The 8,700-nt window shown below is 42.8% G+C and overlaps 2 protein-coding genes across 7 annotated transcripts in view; one reads left to right on the top strand and one right to left on the bottom strand.

Annotated features, from left to right (window-relative positions):
• PURG (purine rich element binding protein G) overlaps positions 1-224 on the bottom strand; it is a 36,224-nt gene extending 36,000 nt beyond the window's left edge. For all 4 annotated transcript variants that reach the window (XR_013446638.1, XM_078069650.1, XM_036098743.2 and 1 more), the window contains exon 1: positions 129-224. The gene's annotated coding sequence lies outside the window, so the exon portion shown is untranslated. The remainder of the gene's footprint in view (positions 1-128) is intronic.
• Positions 225-745: 521 nt separating this feature from the next.
• WRN (WRN RecQ like helicase) overlaps positions 746-8,700 on the top strand; it is a 153,726-nt gene continuing 145,771 nt past the window's right edge. For all 3 annotated transcript variants that reach the window (XM_078069648.1, XM_078069649.1, XM_078069646.1), the window contains exon 1: positions 746-937. The gene's annotated coding sequence lies outside the window, so the exon portion shown is untranslated. The remainder of the gene's footprint in view (positions 938-8,700) is intronic.

Here is an 8,700-nt window from a genome sequence, read left to right as displayed (position 1 = left end):
GACAGGCGGCGTCTCCCGGCTCTGCACCGCGCACATAGCATCCCTCCGCCGCCCGGGCCTCCCGCTCGCCGCCGGGCCGCCAGCCTCGGGCTCCGCGGCCCCGGGGTCCCCAGCCAGCAAACACTCACATCGACACTGCCATCACCGCCGCTACCGATGCCCTTCACGACCGCCGCCGCCGCCAGCTCTCGGCCCCTCTGCTGCAGCCGCCGCAGCCGCTGCCCCCCGCCAGCTCCCCCGCCGCCGCTCGCACCGTCCCCCGCCGGAGCAGCCGGGCAGGGGCATCGCCTGCGGCGCCCGCCGCCGCCGCCCCTCCTGCGGCCGCTGCGGGGGCCGCCGCCTCTCTTCGGGCACCGGCCCGATACCCGCCGGGAGGGGAGAGGGGGGTGGCGGCAGGGGGCGGGCCGTGGACCCCGCCTCCTCCAGCACAGCCCGCTGAAGGGAAGAGAAGGTCTCGCGCTCTTCCTGGGGGCGCGCCGAGACCGAAGCCCAGAGCGCGGGGACGGAGCGTGAGTGCGAGGTGACTGGACAGGTGTGAAGACGGGAATGAGGACGGGGGTGGCGAGAGTGTTCAGACTTCTTCAGGTTCCGCCGGGATGCAGGACTCTGGCGGCCCACCGGCGCCGGCACAGAGACTACACCTCCCGGAGTACTCAGCGGCAGCGAGAGTCTTTGCGCATGCGCGCCGCGTAGCCAGCTGGGCTTGGTGGCAGGGCTGCATCGCCACTGGAGCGGAGGACGGGGGCGGGGCGTCCGCCTTCCAGAGCTGTTGTGGCCTGGGGGCGCCGTGACGCTGCGGCGTGCGCTCCGCAGCGCGGGAATAAAGTCTGTCGAATTGCTTTCTAGCCTGGATACCTGGGTTCCAGGCCCTGCTGTTGTGGCGCTTCACAAGTCATCCAGCTGGAGGAGGAGGCCGATTGAACTGACTCTTCTCAGGGTAACGTGTCCACTCCACCCCTGTTTTAGCTAGCTCCAGACCCTGGGGTATCATTCGAGCCTTCTCCGACATTGGAGGTGCTCAGTCCGGCAAAACAGGCCTCTGGGCAGTGTGTGGGAGGTGCGTTAGAAACGGGTGCCCTCTGCCCCTTTCCACCTCCCGAGCATACAGGAAAGGGACCTGCCGCTGGCCTACCCAGAGCTTCCCTCCCTCAGCTTGTGCCACCGGTTGCCTGTCGTGGGTCCTTAGGACTGGGCCCTTCGGGTCCAGCCTTTACTGCTGCAGAAAGGGAGCCACTCCATATTTACACAACAAAGTCCGGGGAAATAACCTGTTATGTGTAATTTAGCAGATTAAGTTGGATTTCTTGAGTTTATTTTATTTATTTATTTTTATTTTTATTTCTTGAGTTTACATCCTTTAAATCCATAATTTTCTTTTTTCATGGCTGAATCTGAGTTGTTTTCTGGATAGATTTGAGTATGGGAAAATACCAGTCCCTATGGTATGAAATCCTTAGGATGCTTAGGTTAGCAGTCTTTAAGTCATGGTACTTAAGGTTTTGTATAATTTGGTATGTTAATTTTAGGGATATTGGGATGGATAGGGCAGTTTAGATTTTGATGTCATTGAATAGTGGTCTCCTTTTATTAATTCAACAAATATTTATTGAGCACTCCCCTAGGCTCTGGGGATACCAACAATGAACAAAACGGGCACAAGTCTTTCTGCTTTTGGACCTTTCATTTTGGAGAGAGATAGACAGTAAGTCAAATGCCTAGTATGTCAGAAGGTGAAAATCCTTTGGAGAATAATAAAGAAAGAGAGATGATTGTGGGTGGGAGTAGGGAGCTGCAATTTTACAATAGCTTGTCAGGAAAGGCCTCACTGAAAAGGTAATTTTTGAGTAAAGAGTTGAAGGAAATGGGAGAGCTAGTTCTGTGGCCATCTGGGGGAAAGAAAGTGCAAAGGCCCTGCGGAAGCCTGTTGGTGTGTTCAAAGAGCCGCTGAGGAGGCCAGTAAGTTAGAGCAGAATGAAATAGTAACGGAAGAATTGTAGGAGATAAAATCGGACAGGAAAGAGCAGGGGGCAGATACTGTAGAACCTGGTAGGTTATTTTGAAAATTTGGGTTTTCATTCTGAGGGAGATGGGAAGCTATTGGAGAGTTTTGTCAGGGAAACACCATCATCTGAATGATCTTTTTAAACAAAATAGTGGTAAAATATATATAACAAAATGTGCCAATGTAACAATTTTTAAGTATACAGTTCAGTAACATTAATTACACTCCCTATGTTGCACAGCCATCACCACTATTTTTTTTTTTTTTTTAAAGATTTTATTTATTTATTTGACAGAGAGAGCAAGAGAGCACAGGCAGGGGTAGGGGCAGAGGGAGAGGGAGAAGCAGGCTCCCCGCTGAGCAGGGAACTCAATTTGGGTTGATCCCAGTTGGGATCATGACCTGAGCCAAAGGCAGATGCTTAACCCACTGAGCCACCCAGGTAGGTGCCCCCATCACCACTATTTTTAAAATTTTTTCACCCCAAACAAATTCTAACTAACTGGTTAATTAAGCAGTAATTCCTTATTGCCCCCTCTGCCTAGCTCCTGGTAACCTCTAATATAATCTCTCTTTATGAATTTGCTCATTCTGGAATCACAATATTTGGGCTCTTAAAATTTTTTTGTTTTTATCTTTATTTTTTAAATATTTGTGCTTTTTTTTTTTTTAAAGATTTTATTTATTTATTTGAGAGAGAGACAGTGAGAGAGAGCATGAGAAGGGGGAGGGTCAGAAGGAGAAGCAGACTCCTTGCTGAGCACCGAGCTCTGATGCAGGACTTGATCCCCGGACTCCGTGATCATGACCTGAGCTGAAGGCAGTCACTTAACCAACTGAGCCACCCAGGCACCCTAATGTTTGTGCTTTTGCATCTGGCTTATTTCACTCAGCATAATGCTTTCAGGGTTCATCCATGTTGTACCATGTATCAACTTAATTCCTTTTTATGGCTGAATAATATCCCATTGTGTGATTATACTATGTTTTATCTAATCATCTGTTGATGGACACTTGGGTTTTTTTCCACTTTTGGCTATTGTGAATGATGCTGCATTGGACATTAGAAATATCTGCTTGAGTTCCTGTTTCCAATTCTTTTGGGTATATACCTAGGGGTGGACTTGCTGGATCATAAGATAATTCTGTTTAGTTTGTTGAGGAACTAACTGCCAAACCACATTGGTGGCCCTGTTTTACATTCAGCCAGTGATGTTGCAAGGATTCCAAATCTCTATATCTTCTCCAGATAATTTTCTTCCTCTTTCCTTCTTCCTTCCTTCCTTCCTTCCTTCCTTCCTTCCTTCCTTTCTTTCTTTCTTTCTTACAGAGAGAGCAAGAGAGCACGAATTGGGGGGTGGGGCAGAGGGAGAGGATGCAGGGAGCCTGATGTGGGACTTGATCCAGGACCCCGAGATCATGACCTGGGCTGAAGGCAGATGCTTAACTGACTGAGCCACCCAGGCACCCCTCCATTAATTGGTATCTTAAAATTTTTTTTTCAGCAATTTTTTGGCAGTGTATAAGTTTTTCACCTCTTTGGATAAGTTTACTCTTCGGTATTTTATTCTTTTAGATGCTATTATAAATGAAATTACTTTTATAATTTCCTTTCAGATTGTTCATTGCTGGTGTATAAAACACAGCTGACTTTTTGTGTGTTGGTCTTGTACCCTGCAACTTTGCTAAATTTTCTTATTAGATCTAGTAAGTTTCTTGTGGATTCTTTGGGATTTTTATATGTAGGATCATGTCATCTGTGAATAGAGAGAGTTTTACTTCTTCATTTCCAAATTGAATGCTTTTTATTTATTTATTTTTCATGTCTAATTTTTCTGGCCAGAATTTCCAATACAGTGTTGAATAGCAGTGGTGAAAGTGAGTATCCCTGTCTTGCTTTTTAAAAATAATTTTTATTTTTAAAAATATTTATTTATTTGAGAGAGAGAGAGAGCACACAGAGGGAGAGGGAGAAGCAGACTCCCCGCTGAGCAGGGAGCCCAATGCAGGGCTTGATCCCAGGACTCTGGGATCATGACCTGAGCTGAAGGCAGATGCTTAACTGACTGAGCCACCCAGCCTCCCCCAAAATAATTCTTTTTTTAAATCGAAGGATAGTTGATATATAATATTAAAGTAGTTTCAGTTGTATAGCATAGTGATTCAACAATCATATGCATTATGATATGCTCACTATTCTTGTCTTGCTCTTGATCTTAGGGTGAAAACTTCAGTCTTTCACCATTGAATGTATTAGCTGTGGAGTTTTTTATAAATGCCCTTATCGGTTTGAGGAAGTTCCTTCCACTCTAGTTTTCTGAGTCTTTTTTATCATGAAAGAGTGTTGGATTTTTCAGATGCCTTTTTTGTGTCAATTGAGGTGATTATGTGGTATTTTTCTTTCATTCTATTAAAGTGATACATTACATTGATTGATTTTCTTATTTTGAACCACTCTTGCGTTCCTGGGATAAATCTCACTTGGTTATGGTGTATAATCCTTTAAATTGAATTATCTTTTAACAGAATCATTTTGGCTACTATTTTGGGAATAGACTATAGAGGCAAGGAGATAAGAAGTAATGTGGCTTGAACCAAGATTTTAGCTGCAAAGGTGGTGATAGAAGGTAGGATTTCAGCTTTATTTTGAAGGTAAAATTTTTGCTGATAGATTGGATGTAAAGTGTGAATGAAAGAGAAGAGTCAAGGATGACTAAGGTTTTTGGCCTGAGTAATCAGAATGAAGGTGCACTTACTGAGAACTCTAATTTATAGAAGGAGCAATTTGGGGAAATTTTTATACATATTGACTATGATATGCCCATTAGAAATCAAGTATGTACTAAGTAATTGGATATACAAGTTTGAAGTTCAGTGGAGTGGTCTAGGCTGTTTATATAAGTTTGGAAGTCATCAGTGTGCTATAGATTATTTTAAAGCCATCAGGCTGTGATTTTCATGGAAGTGAATATAAAGAGAAGAGAATGAAACTGTCTGTGACCTGAATCTAGAATGCTGTGATATTTAGAGATTGGGGAAGTAAGGAGGTACCAGCAAAAGGTACTGAGAAGGGGGGCACCTGGGTGGCTCAGTTGGTTGGGCGTCTGCCTTCGGCTCAGGTCATGATCCCTGGGTCCTGGGATCGAGCCCTGCCTTGGGCTCCCTGCTCGGCGGGGAGACTGCTTCTCCCTCTCCCTCTGCCTGTCATTCCCCCTGCTGTGCTCTCTCTCTGTCAAGTAAATGGATAGAATCTTTAAAAAAAAAAAAAAAAAAGGTACTGAGAAGGAATTCTTACTGATGTAGGTGGAGAATCAAGAATTGTCACAGAAGCTTGATAAAGTGTTTCACGAAGGTGGGTGTGACTAATTGTGTCCTATGTTGCTGGTGTATTGAGCCAGATGAGGACTGAGAATTGACTGTAGGATTTGGTGACATGAAAGTCATTGGTACCTTGGTATGAGCCCTTTTGGTGGGGTGGAGTGGTTACAGTGAGTTTAAGAGACAATGGAAGGAATGGAAATGGAGATGCTAGTATAGATGACTCTTTTGAGTAGTTTTTCTATAAAGAGGGAAAAAAGAATGGAGTAGTTAGCCAAGAGTGTGTTTTTAAAATGGAAGAAATTGCAGTATGTGTATATACTGATGGGACTTTGGGACTTTCCTGGGAAACTAGTAGAGAGGGAAAAATTGGTGATGCAGGAGAGAGGTGAAAAATGCCCTTGAGTATGGAATCTAGTGCACACATGGAGGGGCTGGATTTAGGAGCACAGATAGCACATGGGATGTGTGTGTGTGTATATATGTGTATATATATATATGCTTGTGTATGTGTATGTATATGTGTACTATACTAATAGCTATATTGATATTGATATCAATGTGTATATATATTTCTCAGCCTCCTTAGTAGCATGGGCCAGTTCCCAATTCCTTATTGTGAGAGATATATATTATGTATATGATTATATATATTGTATATTATATACATTATATATTATTATATATATTATCTGTATGACACACACACATATATGTAATCTGCAGTTGGCAAACTGAAGACATAGGAGAGATGAGGGCCTAGTTCCAGTCCAAGTCTGAAGGCCTGAGAACCAGGAGAGCTAATGGTATATGTTTCATTCCAAGTCTGAGTCTGAAGACAGGAGAAGACTAATGATCTAGATTGAATACAGTCAAGCAGAGAGTGAATTTTTTCTTACTCAGTCTTTTTGTTCTTTTAGGCCTTCAACAGATTGGACGAGGCTCACCCACATTGGGAGAGCAATCTGCCATACCCAGTCTACTAATTCAAATGCTAATCTCATCGAGAAACATGCTGACAGACATGCCCGGAATAATGTTTAACTAAAAACCTGGGCACAGTGTGGCCCATTCAAGTTGACACAATAAAATGAACCATCATGGCAGAGTATATGGGCATAGATAGAATTAATGTGAATAAACTACAGGGTAGGGATTTACAGAAGTTCTTTTTTAATTGCTTTCATTTTCAGTGAAATCTGAAGCAAGGTGGTCAGCTGAGAGTGAGGATGGGGAAGGAGATGTAATAGGTTTAAGTAGAGAGGAAAAGATATGAAGGGGAGGTTAGTAAATAGGTAAGTGGAAAGTTGTAGAATTGCTAGGAAGATGGAGGGTCGACTTGAGGCTGGTGGTCATAAATTTAAGGGGAGACCAGTCAACATAGTTGTGTTTTTCACATGCTGCATTTATTTAGCTGCATTGGTACAGGCAGAGTAGGCAGAGAATTTTTTTTATTCAGGGTTAGAGTTTTGACGGGAGAGAAAAACTAAGCCAGAGATGGGCAATGAAGTTAAGGGAGTATGAAAGGAAGTGGTTATAATTTTGCAGTTTAAACTGGTCAAGGAGGAAGTAAGGACTACCTGGGGGTGAGGAGAGTGAAAAGGTAGCAGGACCAATGGATTATAGGTCCTAGGTGTGTCAAAGGATTGCTTGAATTGAATTTCTAGAGGGAATGACCTTGAAAAATAGGAGATGTTGATTGGAGAATGAGATGCTTAGAATTGAGATTTTGGAAGGATTCAGTTATTGGTAATGACATGGCATCCCCGTATGAACAAATGAGTAGAGCAAGGTGTAGACAAGATAATTGGAGAGCTAGTCAGAAAACTGAGAGGCACTATCTTCTTTGGAAATTTTGCATCAGAGAATGTAAGCCCTTGGACAAGTAGAGGGGAAAAAGGTGGGATGTAGATATAAATAGCCATAATACTGATGGTGATGGTGATGATAATGGTCCATTAACAAGCAACTCAAATATCACCAACTTGATCTATACCCAACACTGAAAAGTTAGATATTGAGTTATGTATGGTTATATTGCAACTCATAGTCAACCCATAAGCCCTTCATGGACTTCTTTTCTTTGACCCAAGTGTTCTTATAAGAGTGGCAGGTGACATATGGCATCTTTTCTTAGTTGTCAGTTTGAAATCTTTCACCAAAGGCTTATTATAGTGCAGCTTCTGTAGAAATTTTTCTCTGTTTTCTGTGTAGTCTTCTTTGGCTTGTCTTCTCTCTTAGGGTTGTGAATAATTTATTGGTGAGAAGGCAGGCAGAGAAATAGGAGTATTCTGTGACTTAGTAATTTCATATCTAGGAATCTATCCTATAGAAATAATAATATGAATGCCTAAAGATACACATATGGGGTGTTCATTGACCATTATTGGTGATAAAATTTGTAAGCAACCTGTCATCAATAGGGAATAGTTAAATAAATCATGGTAGATAAAGAAAGTGGAATTCTATATAGTCTTTAAAAAATCAGTTCAAAAGTAGTATTAGGTTTTGCTTATTCCATCCCATCAACAGGGATGTTTTGATTGTAAATATTGAGAAACCCATGTCAAGTTGGCTTCAGCCAAAAAAGGTTATTAGCCTATTTAATTGATACACCCTGAGATAGAATGGCCTGCAAGCAAGTTCAGTCAGGGCTCTGTTTTTTGGCCCTGATTAATCTTTTAAATTTTTGCTGATAATGGTATATCAGAATTATAGACAGTTTTTTTGGCCTCATTCATTCATTATCTTGTTCTTTCTTAAAAATGAGAAATGCCTTGACCCTCTTCCATGAAGAAGGCATGAAAGTGTTTTACCTTCGGGGTGATTTCTTGTATAGTTGTAAGATGGCTGTGTGCATCCACCATGCTAATGTATTTCTTCCTTCATATCTCTAGCAGCAGCAAAAGCATCCCCTCCCATACCATGGAAAGAGAATCCTGAGGACCACTTTGGATCTAATAGTTATGGACAAGGGATAGAGACCAGAGAACTGAGACCTAGGTTATAATTCCTGCCCCGGAATGAATTGTGTGGCAGGAGGAATGGGATTTCCCCACTGACCTTAAAACAGTTGGGTTTCATTCCTGGTACTGGTGATGGGGTCATTCCCATCGAAAAAGCTTTGCTGTTATACATTGAGGGATGGTAGGGAGGACTAAATGGATTTGTTACCTTCTTTCTTAGTATTAAGGTCTTAAGCCTATTTTTGCTCCTTTCATTCTTGATTTTACTAAAACCATGAGAATTTGTTTATCCTCAGGATCCCAAATTGGAAAAATATAAATGACTATTGATTTCATTATTTACAGAGGCTCTTTTACTCTCAGATTGCAAGAAAGAGGTGGACTGGAGGTGGGGGGAAGGGCGGGAGAGAGAGA

The sequence above is a fragment of the Halichoerus grypus genome, chromosome 3 (assembly GCF_964656455.1).
Source record: "Halichoerus grypus chromosome 3, mHalGry1.hap1.1, whole genome shotgun sequence".
In the NCBI taxonomy this organism is placed as follows: domain Eukaryota; kingdom Metazoa; phylum Chordata; class Mammalia; order Carnivora; family Phocidae; genus Halichoerus; species Halichoerus grypus.
The sequence above is the reverse complement of the archived record's forward strand: the minus strand, read 5'-3'. Positions and strand labels throughout refer to the sequence as shown.